This window comes from Pristiophorus japonicus, chromosome 7 (assembly GCF_044704955.1).
Source record: "Pristiophorus japonicus isolate sPriJap1 chromosome 7, sPriJap1.hap1, whole genome shotgun sequence".
Lineage (NCBI taxonomy): Eukaryota > Metazoa > Chordata > Chondrichthyes > Pristiophoridae > Pristiophorus > Pristiophorus japonicus.
The window spans coordinates 228363187-228379931 of record NC_091983.1 but is presented as its reverse complement, the minus strand read 5'-3'; positions in this window follow the sequence as shown (position 1 = coordinate 228379931).

Here is a 16745-nt window from a genome sequence, read left to right as displayed (position 1 = left end):
TCTGTGGCACTGGGGCTTAGCCCGGTCTGGCAGCAGGAGGGGCGAACGGAGAGGGACATTCACCCAGTATCTGTGGCACCGGGGCTTAGCCCGGTTTAGAAGCAGGAGGGGCGAACGGAGAGGGACATTCACCCAGTATCTGTGGCACTGGGGCTTAGCCCGGTTTAGCAGCAGGAGGGGCGAACGGAGAGGGACATTCACCCAGTATCTGTGGCACTGGGGCTTAGCCCGGTCTGGCAGCAGGAGGGGCGAACGGAGAGGGACATTCACCCAGTATCTGTGGCACTGGGGCTTAGCCCGGTTTAGCAGCAGGAGGGGCGAACAGTTTGCGGGGCAGATGGGGACGGTGCACCACCACCTGTGACATCGGGTTGTAACGCGACTTGGCAGCAGGGTGAGGTGGGAGTGACACCAGTACGACAAGGGCCGGGACTGGTGCCGATGTGCCCGGTCCGGCAGCAGAAGTACGGTACGCCCATTCTCGGTGAGGCAGCAGGACCCCTCGAAAGTAACTTCGTGGTCCCCCACAGCACCCAGCAGCCTGGAACCATGGTAACCCACCCATAAAGGACAAGCTCACCCATAAAGGGGACCCTTCGGTTCACTTTATGGAAATAGACCAAGCGACAGGCATCAATGGGTGCGACGACTCCGAAACGGCAAAAATGCTCCTATTCTCCTGAGAAAGTAGATTGTACCAGCCTCTCTCCACAAACACCAAGTGCGGGCAAAGTATATCTGCGGCCATCCAGGAAGAAATCCTGGAGGCTATGGGCCTCAACAATGGGAGCCCGTTTTCCCGAGTGGAGAGGACACTGCAACAGGCAGGGGAAACCCCACAAGCTTTCACAGACAGGCTGTGGCTCGTCTACAAGAGTGCCTGCAGTGGGACCCTCAACCGGGATCACTTGACCCGGGATGAGAAGGCTCACTGGTTCCGGAGCCTGGTGGCAAAGAGTTTGCCATGGGTGAAGGCCAAAGCTGAGCTGTGGTTCGATCCTAGGGATCCCAACGCCACCGAGGAGTCAGTGATTAGGCAACTAACCCTGGCTTTTAGGAGCGGCCGAGGGACAGAGGAGAACCCACCCAAGGGGAGGGTAGATGAGTTAAGGCCCCACCAAGCAAAGAGGGAATGGCACCAGGAAGGGGGTATCACTTCCGACACCAAGCATAACTGCTTTGGATGCGAGAAAAGTGGGCATTGGAGAAAGGGATGGAGGAACCATTGGAATGATAATGTAGCTAAGTAACTCCCAGCACCTGCCCAAAAGGCCGGACCCGGACCTGGAGCGCAGAACTCTCCCTCTTCCTTCGAGGAGTTCGTGGCCGCGCTCTGGTCCGTATTGGACGGCCCAGGGAAGGTAGCTACAGCCATTGGAAGGGGAACCCCATCCGCCCCGCCAAATCCTGACCTGTGATATATTCACAGAGCACAGCACACACAGCTTCTTAACATGGAGGAGGCTCTCTCGGAAGATTCCAGAAACTGCCTGGTTCTGTTTAATGATTAACTATGCACTTGCAGTACACAATACGTCCACATCCACAGTGTGGAGCTACAAACATTACAAGCTTACAGACATTACACTTCTCCCTCCTAAATGAAGAAGCCATCACAACAAACATCATACATAACTTTCATGTTTCTACATAACACAGGATATAAACTTATTTTTTTTTATATTTACAAATTTAACTTCACCACTTGTTTTCTGTTTCGAAGAGGATACCTTCGCTCTCGAACAGTACCTTCCAAACATGGTGTCGAATCTAAACTCATTCGAGGCTCATCCTGAGGAACGTTTTCCTCCACGGAATTTCCTTGATTTTCATTTGAACTCACTCTAACTTCAGGCTCTTTGTTTTCCTGACTCGGACTCAGACTTTCATTCTGATTCTCTCCTGGATTTGTTTCCAGTACATTGGATTTATTATTTGCAACTGGTATATCAAAACTGTCTGATGAGTCAGAAATAATTAAAATCATTCCCACCTTCAACTCCTTCCATGTCTGTAGGTAAAATATGATCAATATGAACAAACCTAACACTGTCCATTGTCAAACATCTTTGACAAATATGTGCGAGGACCACATATCTTCACCACTCTTCCTGGTAACAACTTTAACCATTTATGGTGATGGTTTTTCACACTCACCTTCTGGTTTAATTTCACACTTCTCTCTTTTACTCTACCTTTATCGTGATTCTCTTTCTGTCTTAATTGTGACTCTTCTACGGACTGTGCCAAATTTGGCTTTAACAACGAGAATCTGGTTCGTGGCTGTCATTTGAGAAACAACTCTGCTGGTGTTCTACCAGTAGTTGTATGAGGAGTATTTCGATATGTAATCTTACGTTCCAACACAGCCTGGTTCTGGACTGCATTGTCTGGAACTTCGATTATATTATTTTGCAGTGAAATACATTTCTAGCCGATCCACATACGCTTTAAAATGTTCCCGGTCTTGTCTATATTCTCCCAAATATCCGATTACACCTGCCATTTTAATCTCTAGCTGTTCTCACCATGTGCTGTATTTTACCTCGGATTTTGTAGCTTTTTTCCAAAGACAGAAACTTCCAATGTCTCTCTGTCAGCTGGCTGAATCCTTCACCAACAAAATTTTAGCTTTAAATCATCCGAAAAATCCAATCTCAGTCGTCAACTGTGATATTTTCACAGAGCACAGCACACACAGCTTCTTTACATGGAGGCAGCTCTCTCGGAAGACTCCGGAAACTGCCTGGTTCTGTTTAATGATTAACTATGCACTTGCAGTACATAATACATGCAGATCCACAGTGTGGAGCTACAAACATTACAAGCTAACAGACATTACATGACCCATGACGAGAACCGGCACCCCTGTGTACCTGTGTCCCCGAGAATACAATGCACACAAGAGACATAGAAACATAGAAACATAGAAAATAGGTGCAGGAGTAGGCCACTCGGCCCTTCTAGCCTGCACCGCCATTCAATGAGTTCATGGCTGAACATTCAACTTCAGTACCCCATTCCTGCTTTCTCGCCATACCCCTTGATCCCCCTAGTAGTAAGGACCTCATCTAACTCCTTTTTGAATATATTTAGTGAATTGGCCTCAACAACTTTCTGTGGTAGAGAATTCCACAGGTTCACCACTCTCTGGGTGAAGAAGTTCCTCCGCATCTCGGTCCTAAATGGCTTGCCCCTTATCCTTAGACTGTGACCTCTGGTTCTGGACTTCCCCAACATTGGGAACATTCTTCCTGCATCTAACCAGTCTAACCCCGTCAGAATTTTAAATGTTTCTATGAGGTCCCCTCTCATTCTTCTGAACTCCAGTGAATACAAGCCCAGTTGATCCAGTCTTTCTTGATAGGTCAGTCCCGCCATCCCGGGAATCAGTCTGGTGAACCTTCGCTGCACTCCCTCAATAGCAAGAATGTCCTTCCTCAGGTTAGAAGACCAAAACTGTACACAATACTCCAGGTGTGGCCTCACCAATGCCCTGTACAACTGTAGCAACACCTCCCTGCCCCTGTACTCAAATCCCCTCGCTATGAAGGCCAACATGCCATTTGCTTTCTTTACCGCCTGCTGCACCTGCATGCCAACCTTCAATGACTGATGTACCATGACACCCAGGTCTCGTTGCACCTCCCCTTTTCCATGCATTAAGATGGAGGTGGAGGACGTGACAGGGACCTATCTGCTAGATACTGGAACTTCAAGCACCATTGTATACACAGATAACCCAGCCGCCTCACCTCTATCTAATGGGGTCCAGTACAGTCGAGAAGGTTTCACAGGGAACGAACAGGCTGGGTTGTTCTCCATCCCACTATCATTGGGAACAGTGAACCGTTCTAGGGACAGGGATCCTCAGCCACCAGCCTCTGACTGTGGAAAGCCCACAGGGGACGTTGCAGACTCACAGATTGCACCGATAGGGGCGGTGAACTGTATTACTGGAGGAGCTATCCCCCCAATCATTTGGGACTCGGACACACCCCCAGTAGCCAGAGCCTTAAGAAGGACTCCCCGCACACCACGGCGTTACGGAATTGGAGCTGAGGGTGGATTTACTCTGGAGCATCCACGATGCTGAGAATGACGTGAGTATCACGTGTAGTGAGTTGGTCTTACCGCAGGGAAAGGATCCACAGCCAGATCGGGAATGGAAGACCAGCAGGAAGAGTAGAGCAAGGAAGGTAGTGCAGGGGTCCCCTGCGGTCATCCCCCTGCAAAACAGATACACCGCTTTGGGTACTGTTGAGGGGAATGACTCATCAGGGGAGGGCAGCAGCAGCCAAGTTCATGGCACCGTGGCTGGCTCTGCTGCACAGGAGGACAAGAAAAAGAGTGGGAGAGCGATAGTGATAGGGGATTCAATTGTGAGGGGAATAGATAGGCGTTTCTGCGGCCGCAACCGAGACTCCAGGATGGTATGTTGCCTCCCTGGTGCAAGGGTCAAGGATGTCTCGGAGCGGGTGCAGGACATTCTGAAATGGGAGGGAGAACAGCCAGTTGTCGTGGTGCACATTGGTACCAACGACATAGGCAAAAAAAGGGATGAGGTCCTACGAAACGAATTTAAGGAGCTAGGAGCTAAATTAAAAAGTAGGACCTCAAAAGTAGTAATCTCGGGATTGCTACCAGTGCCACGTGATAGTCAGAGTAGGAATCGCAGGATAGCGCAGATGAATACGTGGCTTGAGCAGTGGTGCAGCAGGGAGGGATTCAAATTCCTGGGGCATTGGGACCGGTTCTGGGGGAGGTGGGACCAGTACAAACCGGACGGTCTGCACCTGGGCAGGACTGGAACCAATGTCCTAGGGGGAGTGTTTGCTAGTGCTGTTGGGGAGGATTTAAACTAATATGGCAGGGGGATGGGAACCAATGCAGGGAGACAGAGGGAAACAAAAAGGAGCCAAAAGCAAAAGACAGAAAGGAGATGAGGAAAAGTGTAGGGCAGAGAAACCCAAGGCAAAGAACAAAAAGGGCCACTGTACAGCAAAATTCTAAAAGGACAAAGGGTGTTAATAAAACAAGCCTGAAGGCTTTGTGTCTTAATGCAAGGAGTATCCGCAATAAGGTGGATGAATTAATTGTGCAAATAGATGTTAACAAATATGATGTGATTGGGATTACGGAGACGTGGCTCCAGGATGATCAGGGCTGGGAACTCAACATTCAGGGGTATTCAACATTCAGGAAGGATAGAATAAAAGGAAAAGGAGGTGGGGTAGCATTGCTGGTTAAAGAGGAGATTAATGCAATAGTTAGGAAAGACATTAGCTTGGATGATGTGGAATCTATATGGGTAGAGCTGCAGAACACCAAAGGGCAAAAAACGTTAGTAGGAGTTGTGTACAGACCTCCAAACAGTAATAGGGATGTTGGGGAGGGCATCAAACAGGAAATTAGGGGTGCATGCAATAAAGGTGTAGCAGTTATAATGGGTGACTTTAATATGCACATAGATTGGGCTAGCCAAACTGGAAGCAATACGGTGGAGGAGGATTTCCTGGAGTGCATAAGGGATGGTTTTCTAGACCAATATGTTGAGGAACCAACTAGGGGGGAGGCCATCTTAGACTGGGTGTTGTGTAATGAGAGAGGATTAATTAGCAATCTCATTGTGCGAGGCCCCTTGGGGAAGAGTGACCATAATATGGTGGAATTCTGCATTAGGATGGAGAATGAAACAGTAATTTCAGAGACCATGGTCCAGAACTTAAAGAAGGGTAACTTTGAAGGTATGAGGCGTGAATTGGCTAGGATAGATTGGCGAATTATACTTAGGGGGTTGACTGTGGATGGGCAATGGCAGACATTTAGAGACCGCATGGATGAAGTACAACAATTGTACATTCCTGTCTGGCGTAAAAATAAAAAGGGGAAGGTGGCTCAACCGTGGCTATCTAGGGAAATCAGGGATAGTATTAAAGCCAAGGAAGTGGCATACAAATTGGCCAGAAATAGCAGCGAGCCTGGGGACTGGGAGAAATTTAGAACTCAGCAGAGGAGGACAAAGGGTTTGATTAGGACAGGGAAAATGGAGTACGAGAAGAAGCTTGCAGGGAACATTAAGGCGGATTGCAAAAGTTTCTATAGGTATGTAAAGAGAAAAAGGTTGGTGAAGACAAACGTAGGTCTCCTGCAGTCAGAATCAGGGGAAGTCATAACGGGGAACAAAGAAATGGCGGATCAATTGAACAAGTACTTTGGTTCGGTATTCACTAAGGAGGATACAAACAACCTTCCGGATATAAAAGGGGTCAGAGGGTCTAGTAAGGAAGAGGAACTGAGGGAAATCTTTATTAGTCGGGAAATTGTGTTGGGGAAATTGATGGGATTGAAGGCAGATAAATCCCCAGGGCCTGATGGCCTGCATCCTAGAGTACTTAAGGAGGTGGCCTTGGAAATAGCGGATGCATTGACAGTCATTTTCCAACATTCCATTGACTCTGGATCAGTTCCTATGGAGTGGAGGGTAGCCAATGTAACCCCACTTTTTAAAAAAGGAGGGAGAGAGAAAACAGGGAATTATAGACCGGTCAGCCTGACCTCAGTAGTGGGTAAAATGATGGAATCAATTATTAAGGATGTCATAGCAGTGCATCTGGAAAATGGTGACATGATAGGTCCAAGTCAGCATGGATTTGTGAAAGGGAAATCATGCTTGACAAATCTTCTGGAATTTTTTGAGGATGTTTCCAGTAAAGTGGACAAAGGAGAACCAGTTGATGTGGTATATTTGGACTTTCAGAAGGCTTTCGACAAGGTCCCACACAAGAGATTAATGTGCAAAGTTAAAGCACATGGGATTGGGGGTAGTGTGCTGACGTGGATTGAGAACTGGTTGTCAGACAGGAAGCAAAGAGTAGGAGTAAACGGGTACTTTTCAGAATGGCAGGCAGTGACTAGTGGAGTGCCGCAAGGTTCTGTGCTGGGGCCCCAGCTGTTTACATTGTACATTAATGATTTAGACGAGGGGATTAAATGCAGTATCTCCAAATTTGCGGATGATACTAAGTTGGGTGGCAGTGTGAGCTGCGAGGAGGATGCTATTAGGCTGCAGAGTGACTTGGATAGGTTAGGTGAGTGGGCAAATGCATGGCAGATGAAGTATAATGTGGATAAATGTGAGGTTATCCACTTTGGTGGTAAAAACAGAGAGAGAGACTTTTATCTGAATGGTGACAGATTAGGAAAAGGGAAGGTGCAACGAGACCTGGGTGTCATGGTACATCAGTCATTGAAGGTTGGCATGCAGGTACAGCAGGCGGTTAAGAAAGCAAATGGCATGTTGGCCTTCATAGCGAGGGGATTTGAATACAGGGGCAGGGAGGTGTTGCTACAGTTGTACAGGGCCTTGGTGAGGCCACACCTGGAGTATTGTGTACAGTTTTGGTCTCCTAACTTGAGGAAGGACATTCTTGCTATTGAGGGAGTGCAGCAAAGGTTCACCAGACTGATTCCCGGGATGGCGGGACTGACCTATCAAGAAAGATTGGATCAATTGGGCTTGTATTCACTGGAGTTCAGAAGAATGAGAGGGGACCTCATAGAAACGTTTAAAATTCTGACGGGTTTAGACAGGTTAGATGCAGAAAGAATGTTCCCAATGTTGGGGAAGTCCAGAACCAGGGGTCACAGTCTGAGGATAAGGGGTAAGCCATTTAGGACCGAGATGAGGAGAAACTTCTTCACCCAGAGAGTGGTGAACCTGTGGAATTCTCTACCACAGAAAGTAGTTGAGGCCAATTCACTAAATATATTCAAAAGGGAGTTAGATGAAGTCCTTACTACTCGGGGGATCAAGGGTTATGGCGAGAAAGCAGGAAGGGGGTACTGAAGTTTCATGTTCAGCCATGAACTCATTGAATGGCGGTGCAGGCTAGAAGGGCTGAATGGCCTGCTCCTGCACCTATTTTCTATGTTTCTATGTTTCTATACCGTGATCACCAGTGCCCCAGTTTCAGTGGTTCAGCCCCGGGAGGTTTGCCATCCGTAAAAGAATATCCAAAATCAGGGATCAGTCTACGGACAGGGACTCCCCAGCCAGCAGCCTTCAGCGGTGAGGGATTGACGGGAGAGGTAGTGGTGGACCAGCCACCAACTGAGAGTCCGCAGCCTGCAGCCTCAGGCTGCACAGAACACACAGGGAAGGACATGGACCCAGCAGTTACACAGAAGGGGGTAGTGTACTGTAGTACCGGAGGGGCCATTCCCCCGATCATCTGGGACTCAGGGAAACCCCCAGTTCTCGGGGTCCTGTGGTATAGACCACCTTACATCCAGCCATGCAAGCTGCCCAGAGGCCGCAAAAGGAAGGAGCAGAACAGGATTTAGCCTGGCCACCCGGAGACGGGTGGCGAATGTACGTAGTGTTACTGTACGATTTTAAGGGTGTTTTAAATATTTTTGGGAGTTAAGTTTAGATTTTAGAAATTTTAAAATTTTAAAGTTCAAGTTGGATTGTAGAACTGGATCACCTTTGCCAAGCCAGAGAACTGTTTTTCTCAAGGACAGGGCTATCTATTTTGTCCCTACACAGAAAGAACCGAATGAGGAGAGGGGCCTTGCTCCTGCTTGCCCTAATGGGGGCGAGTATGGGTCACAGAGGTGACATCGAGGAATACCAGGGGGTACACTATACAGTAGCTTCATTTATCTTAAACCTTACAGAAGTACACTTACCTGCATGGTGCCCGAAGGAAACGGAGCAGCTATACCAGGCCCTACTCAGAGAAATGTTCAAGAAATTTTACGAGTTCGATTTTGGCAACGTAGACAAAGCAGATTTATACACCCTACAGGCTGGGAACACGATGGGCACAGGGAGACAAGAGGGAGGTAATGTGGGTCAATCCCAAGAGTGTTATAACTGTGGAATTTTGGGACACTGGAGCTGGAATTGTAGGCTCCCGAAAGGAGGGAAGCCAGTGTGGAAATGTATTTTTATCTAAGCTGATACCATACGGTATTTGTGTGCCTTTTGATTAAAATGGAGTCCTGGCCCTTCCAGAACTTTCTGCATTTTAGCAGCCAGCTTATTATGAACAGCCAAACCTGCTGTTAGATGGCTGATGGTTATCAGACAGCTAGGAGACAAGTCATGCTGAGACAAGTAACCCCCCATGGTGCTCTCCTATTGTCTACACTACAGGAGTTCCATGTCACCCCACCCTTATCTTCTAGCCATTATCTCTTTCCTTTACCTCATCCATTTGAAGCAAACAGGTAAACTGACCAGGAAATTGGATAATCCTGATACAATACAAGACAGGTGATAGCCCATTACCTATGACTCATGGAGTAATGGCCGTTTGGCTTTCTGATAACCCTGACAAAAGGAAATATCTCGACACCATGTCAGGACCAGGATATAGTAATTAACTCTTTATCTGTATTCACTGACTGTGAGACAGAGCAATACACAGGGAGAGGCCAGAACTTGGGTTTTACTGTATAAATATCTTGTGAAGCTGTACCATTGCGGAGGTGTTCATTTGGCCCTTGACTGAGTGAAACCTACCCCTTGCGAGCAAGTAAATTAAAAGGGAAACTTCCATCGGAGCTGTAAGTGTCGGAGTCATTCTTTTCTGAGGTCGAGATTTCGACACCAGGTTACGAGGGTGCTGAGGCAAAACAGAGCCACAGGAAGGCAGCCGACGACCCGGTACAAATGTTAGTGGCCACATTACAGCAGCTTATGGGCTCAGGTGGAGAAATACTGGACTAAAAATCTCTGATGTTTCAGTGTGAATAATTATTAAAAGCATGTGGATGGTCTGTAACTTGTCTTTAAGTGTGTGTGTGTCTATAGTTTTTTTTCAACTGGCACTGGTTAGTTTGAAATTGGTTTGAATTAATTTGGAATTGAGATTAATTAACCTGGGAAAACCAAACTTTCATTATGGCCATGGTGGAATCACATATATTTGGTATTTTAAAATAATAATTTTCTGACCAATTGAAGAATGTAACCAGTGGAGAAAAGGCTGTGTGCTGCTATTAGACATGAAAGAGAGAACCATTGTAATGTGTAAGCTATTGGTATGTGTGGTACCATGCATTAGTCGGTGAGTTTGTCGAAAAAAAAGGTAACCCTCTGCACAAGCAGAAAGCAACACCTTGTCAAGAGTGTATTATTATTCTGAGCATTTGTAAAATGTTGAAGTTATATTTTAAGTTATATTTTGAGTGGATGTTTTCCCTCAGTAACAGTAAGGGGAAAATAGCTGGATGAATTAACCCATTGGGCGGGCAGAAAAGCCACAATGGATGTTCTTTAGTTTCTTTCAAATAGGCAATTACCGGAGAGGTATAATTCATTTATAGGGAAATGACCTCAAGGTGCAGCTGAACTTGAACCTGGATGGGACATTGCTGTGTGAACTCCAGTAATTAGATCACAAAGGCTGGACATTTGACTTAGCTAAATTGATTTAAAGATGAAAAAATTGAATAACTGGAGAAGGACCTGTGAGGGGGCAGCCCCAACAGAGCGAAAGATTTTTCTTTTCTTTTTGTCTTAATGGGAACGAATCGAGCCAAAGATACGAGATTGTGTTGGGAATAGTGGTGGAAGGAGAAACAAGGGATCCATGTCTGACTTGTCTGTGTGGGTTCGAGGCCCAATGTCTTGTCTGCATGGGTTTGAGGCCCAGAATACATTGTTTGTCGGTGTGGGTTTGAGGCCCAATGTCTGTGATCCCAAATCCCCCGAACACCATCAACGCCACAGAGCTCATCTCATACACCAGGAAGCCCCCGCCCAGGGCCCTGATGGTACAGACGACTGTAGATAGGTGTCCCACCACCACCAGGGGTCCAGGGAACGAGTTAGTGTTAATCCCTACTGACAAAGTGATGTTAAAAGTGATGTTTCAGGAATTTTATGAACTGGACTATGGAAATGTAGATAAAGAACAGTTTTATGGTCTGAATGTTGGGAATAGTGTGGGGTCCGGGAGGCAGAGAAGAGAAACCTGGAACGATGTAGCCCCAGTGTTCAGTACAGGAACGGGTATTGTTAATAGCATGGATAATGTGCAACTCCAGATACAGATCACTGGGTTAAAAAACCAACTGCATAAGATTTTAGGGGAAGAGAATACAGTAGTGGGTTCAGAGCTTCATGAGTTCATTTAAAGGAGGTAATTGCAGAGCTGGAGAGGCACACTAATAACTGTTAATAATTTGATACAGGAGGACAGGAGCACCTCAGAGCAGGCCGCATGGAATGAGGTGTGCTTGCTGTATGGAGCATGGTTGCTGGACGAGGGCCGCAGCAACCTGGAGGACCTGAGGCAAGGTTGCGTCCCTTCATGGATAAGCAACAAGCATCTCGCTGCGTTGCACCCATATAGCAATTTATTGAGCCCGTGCCAGCTTCGTTTAGCCTCTGAAGCCTACCCTGTCCCTGTAGATTGCGGGTGGTCCAACCATACAATGATGGGAATTGTAGTAAGGATGCCGGTAATGGGCAGGTCACCCCAGCCAGCACCGGTATACAGGGTTGAGAATATCGGGGTCATTCGCAGAGGAGTGCATGTTTTAAAGCGGTCCCACCGTATGTCATAAAGTGGGAGCATGCTATGACAGGCATTGATCTCTCCGGATGCCAGAGCCGGGGTGCACAAGTAATACTGTGTCCCCAGCACTTGAATGGTTTTGCTCGATCAGAATGTAAGTTTGCTTCTGCAGGCGCGGAACCTATCAATTGCGCCATGGAAGTGATGGCACAAGACCATGTTCCTCCACAGGTAGCATTCATAGGGGGTGGGACATATTGTGTCACCGCAAGTGCGCCCAGCATGGACAGCACACTGGTGTCCGGTAAGTGACAGCAATTTCTGTTTTAAACCCGAGGCAGAAGTTCAAGTGGCCCAGGAACGGATTGTCCCCATTCCTGAACCCTCCACTGTTCATCTCACTGTTAGTGACAACATAACAAACCTGCAAGACTATGTTTCACATTTTGGTTACAAAATTCCCCCTCTCCCCGAACATCTTACCGCTCTACTCAAAGCTGTAGAAATATCGCAGAAACATTTCTATACTCTATAACAAAAAACAATTGAGATAGGGGGCGAGATTTCGGAGATCACAGTTCCACCCTGGTGGGATATTTTCAGAAATATAGAGGTCCCAGCCGGGATCAGAATAGCTCGCGATTACTCTTTATCTATGGTGTACTACCTGCAGGGTGAGAGGCAGAGGTCATCGGTCCCGCCACCAGAGGGTGCTGGACGAGCCCTCGCAACTTGAGGGTTGCATCAGGGAGGGAAACACAAAATATGAGAGGACACTGCAGGAAAATCACAGTCACCCGGTGGGGTCGGGTTCAGATTCCACCTGCTGTAAAACGCAGAGGTCAAGTGTTAAAAAGTTTGTACTAGGTGTGTTTTACTGTGTACTTTTGTGAAACTGGAGTCATGGAGGGGTGTTGGACACCCTCTATGCTGTAATGTAACTTATGACTGAATTGCCCTGTAAACAGTAATACATACGTCTGGGTTTAGCTAGGTAAACCACAGGGTAAGGTTGGCTCTCGGGAATCAGGAATTTTGATCATTGAGGATGATACTCTGTGGCGAAGAGTGTCAAATGGGGAACTGTAAGATTCCAAAATTCGTGGAAACCCCTTCCTCAGTGTTTGGACTCATTAGAAAGGAAATTCGATTTGGGACTATCAAACAGAAAGTTTGGGATCCTAAAATGCTTATGGAAGAAATCTATGAGTTTTTAACCAAGTTTGGGATTTTTAAAAGGTGAATGTTGGCTCTGCAAGAAAAGGGGTGGGGTCAATCTCTAAAAGGCCAGTTTGGACATTGGAGCTAATGAACTGTTTATCCTCAAAATCTGCCCCTAGCAAACATTAGCATTTAAACAGACGACTACGGAAGAAACATTATTCACCCCACCCAGAGGACCCAAATATCACATACATATTCCAACACCTTTTCAACAGACATATAAATATCTGGCTCAGGCCACACTTCTGGAAGCAAAAAAAGCAGTGCTATCACAATGGACAAGAGCTCATCAACTCAAAAAAATCTATCAACGCCAGATTAAAACTTAATCAAGTTTCAGTTAGCTGGGCAGCAAAACTTAAACAAAAGAAACGTTAGATTTGGCGCGAAGATTAAACAGTCTCTCCGAGTATAATTCAGGGCCTATCGTACCAAGAGAGCTATCTCTATGCTGACCATCACAGAAAGAACTTTTCTGACCAAGCACTTTGGAACAACAAGATTGAGAGCACACGGCAAGAAAATGCAGGAAGAAACATCGGAGAAAATAACTCGCCCCAACTGGCTTCAATACGCAGCAGGGGTCTTCTGCCACGTCCAGGGTATGACAAGGCAAACCGGCTATAACCAAAGAACCCCGAAACCGCGAAACAGCCCTAACTGTCAAAGGAAGGATTGGTGAGCATTATCCCTGTTGCCCTAGAGTCTAACTTAGCTAGAGAGTAAGTGGGAGGTGGGAGGTATTTCTGTCGTGTTTATTACCGAAACAAAGTATTCCCCATTGTTTAGAACCTTTTGTAAGATTTTACAGTTTTACTGGAGTATATTTGTGTTCTTTGCTTTCTTGAATAAAATCCATACCTTCTTTGTACAAAACAGTTATCTGCTGCACTTTATCACACCCTGATTAATAAATCCAGGCTTGAGAACCAGGGAGTGGGAGCGACACGTAATCGCTCTGGGTCAGGGGAGGCAAACTGACCCCGCACACCACCCCTACAGTACTGGGGGAGTCTGTACCAATTGTGTGTGTCCCACCACAGCTGGCGGAGGATTCCTTCCACATGTTTCATTCCCATCCAACAGAGGTCACTATTCAGCCGAGGTTACGTCTCAAAACGTGTGTAATGTGTTTGGTGGCCCAGTATAAAAGCTGAAATTACAAAACGCGTCAACGATGTTTAGTTTGTTTACAACATAACCTTTCTCTGCTCACTAATCGCACTTTTCTCCAGTCTGCCCCACCCTCTAAGGGGCCGTGGACACACCTTCAAATCGATTTGATTGGACCCCTGCAACGGTCCAATGCAGGGCATCAATACTGCCTGGTGATTATCAATAAATTCACCAAGTGGATTGGGACCTTCCCATGTAAAACTGACGGGGCAATTACTGCAGGGCGCTTGGTGCTGAGTGAGGTGATCAGCAGGTGGGGATTGTCCATACAGGTAGATAGTGACCAACTACATACTTCACCGCACAAGATTTCACACAATTGCAAAAATCGATTCTCCTCCAATATTTCTGAGCATCAACCATTGGGGAACAGAGATGAATCTTTGACTTGCCAGAACACATTCACATATCGTAACACATTGATATACTTCACAATACATATTCCTTGAATAGATTCATATATTTCTGAGAGCAGATTCATATACATCCCATTACACATTCAAATATATCCCATAACATATTCATATAATTCCCACAACATATTTATATACATCGCAGAACATATTCATGTACGTCGCAGAATGTATTTATATACCGAGAACACATTCATATATTTCCCATAACACATCAATACACATCCCAGTATACATTCCTAAAACAGATTCCAATACCCACCCTGAACACATCACACTCCCCCACAATACAAAGACCCCCGGGTCAGGGATTGGACGACCCCAGTACCGGACCCATGCCCGGGGTCAGGTTTCGGATCGGACCACTCAGGGTCAAACTCCGCCAGAGTAATGGATCGGATCTACCTGGTCCTGCCACCTGGTCTGGAGTGCTCCCCACCCGACTGGAAGCCAAGCCTGTCAATCAGGCAAACCTCCGGGGGGGAACCTGTCAGGGCCAATAGACACCGCTGTGAGTTAAATCTCCACAGCATGCTGCGAAACCCAGACTTCAGGTTACCTGTCCGAAACTCTGCTTCCCCCGCCTACATAACCGTCCCAGTAAATATCCAGGCCAATGTATTCCCTGAAAACCATTCATGTACCCAGAGCATATTAAAATACTACAACTCATTCATATACCATAATACATACATATACTGCCCAATATACATTCCGAGAACAGATTCATATACTTCCCTGGATACACCAATGTATTTAGTTAAGAGTCAGCTGTGGCTCAATTGGTAGTACCCTCACCTCTGAGTCGGAAGGTTGTGGGTTCAAGTCTCACTCCAGAAACTTGAGCACAAAAATCTAGGCTGACACTCCAGTATGGTGCTGAGGGAGTGCTGCACTGTCGGAGGTGCCGTCTTTCAGATGAAACCTTAAACCGAGGCTCCCTGAGGTGGACCTAAAAGGTCCCATTGCACTATTTCAAAGGGACTGAAGGCAGATAAGTCCCCTGGACCTGATGGCTTGCATCCTAGGGTCTTAAGAGAAGTAGTGGCAGGGATTGTGGATGCATTGGTTGTAACTTACCAAAATTCCCTGGATTCTGGGGAAATTGGAAAATTGCAAATGTAACGTCCCTATTTAAAAAAGGAGGCAGACAAAAAGCAGGAAACTATAGACCAATTAGCCAAACATCTGTGATTGGGAAAATGTTGGAGTCCATTATTAAAGAAGCAGTAGCAGGACATTTGGAAAAGCAAAATTCGGTCAGGCAGAATCAGCAGGGATTTATGAAGGGGAAGTCATGTTTGACAAATTTGCTGGAATACTTTGTGGATGTAACGAGCAGGGTGGATAAAGGGGAACCAGTGGATGTAGTCTATTTGGACTTCCAGAAGGTATTTGACAAGATGTCACATAAAAGGTTATTGCACAAGATAAAAGTTCACGGGGTTGGTGGTAATATATTAGCATGGTTAGAGGATTGGCTAACTAACAGAGTCGGGATAAATGGTTCATTCTCGGGTTGGCAATCAGTAACTCGTGGGGTGCCGCAGGGATCAGTGCTGGGACCCCAACTATTTACAATCAATATTAACGGCTAGGAAGAAGGGACTGAGTGTAATGTAGCCAAATTTTCTGACGACACAAAGATGGGAGGAAAAGCAACGTGTGAGGAGGACACAAAAAATCTGCAAAAAGACATAGATAGGCTAAGTGAATGGGCAAAAGTTTGGCAGATGGAGTATAATATTGGAAAGTGTGAAAGATCATGCAGTTTGGCAGCAAAAAAATCAAAGAGCAAGTTATTATTTAAATGGAGAAAAATTGCAAAGTGCTGCAGTACAGCAGGACTTGGGGGTACTTGTGCATGAAACACAAAAGGATAGTATGCAGGTACAGCAAGTGACCAGGAAGGCCAATGGGATATTGTTCTTTATTGCAAAGGGGATGGAGTATAAAAGCAGGGAAGTTGTCCTACAGTTAATCAGGGTATTGGTGAGGCCACACCTGGAATACCGCGTGCAGTTTTGGTTTCCATATTTACGAAAGGATATACTTGCTTTGGAGACAGTTCAGAGAAGGTTCACTCGGTTGATTTCAGAAATGAGGGTGTTGACTTATGAGGAAAGTTGAGTAGGTTGGGCCTCTACTCATTGGAATTCAGAAGAATGAGAGGTGATCTTATCGAAACGTATAAGATTCTGAGGGGGCTTGACAAGTTGGATGTAGAGAGGATGTTTCCGCTGATTGTAGGAGACTATAACTAAAGGGCATAATCTTAGAATAAGGGGCCGCCCATTTAAAGCTGAGATGAAGAGAAATTTCTTCTCTCAGAGGGTTGTAAATCTGTGGAATTTGCTTCCTCAGAGAGCTGTGGAAGCTGGGACATTGAATAAAATTA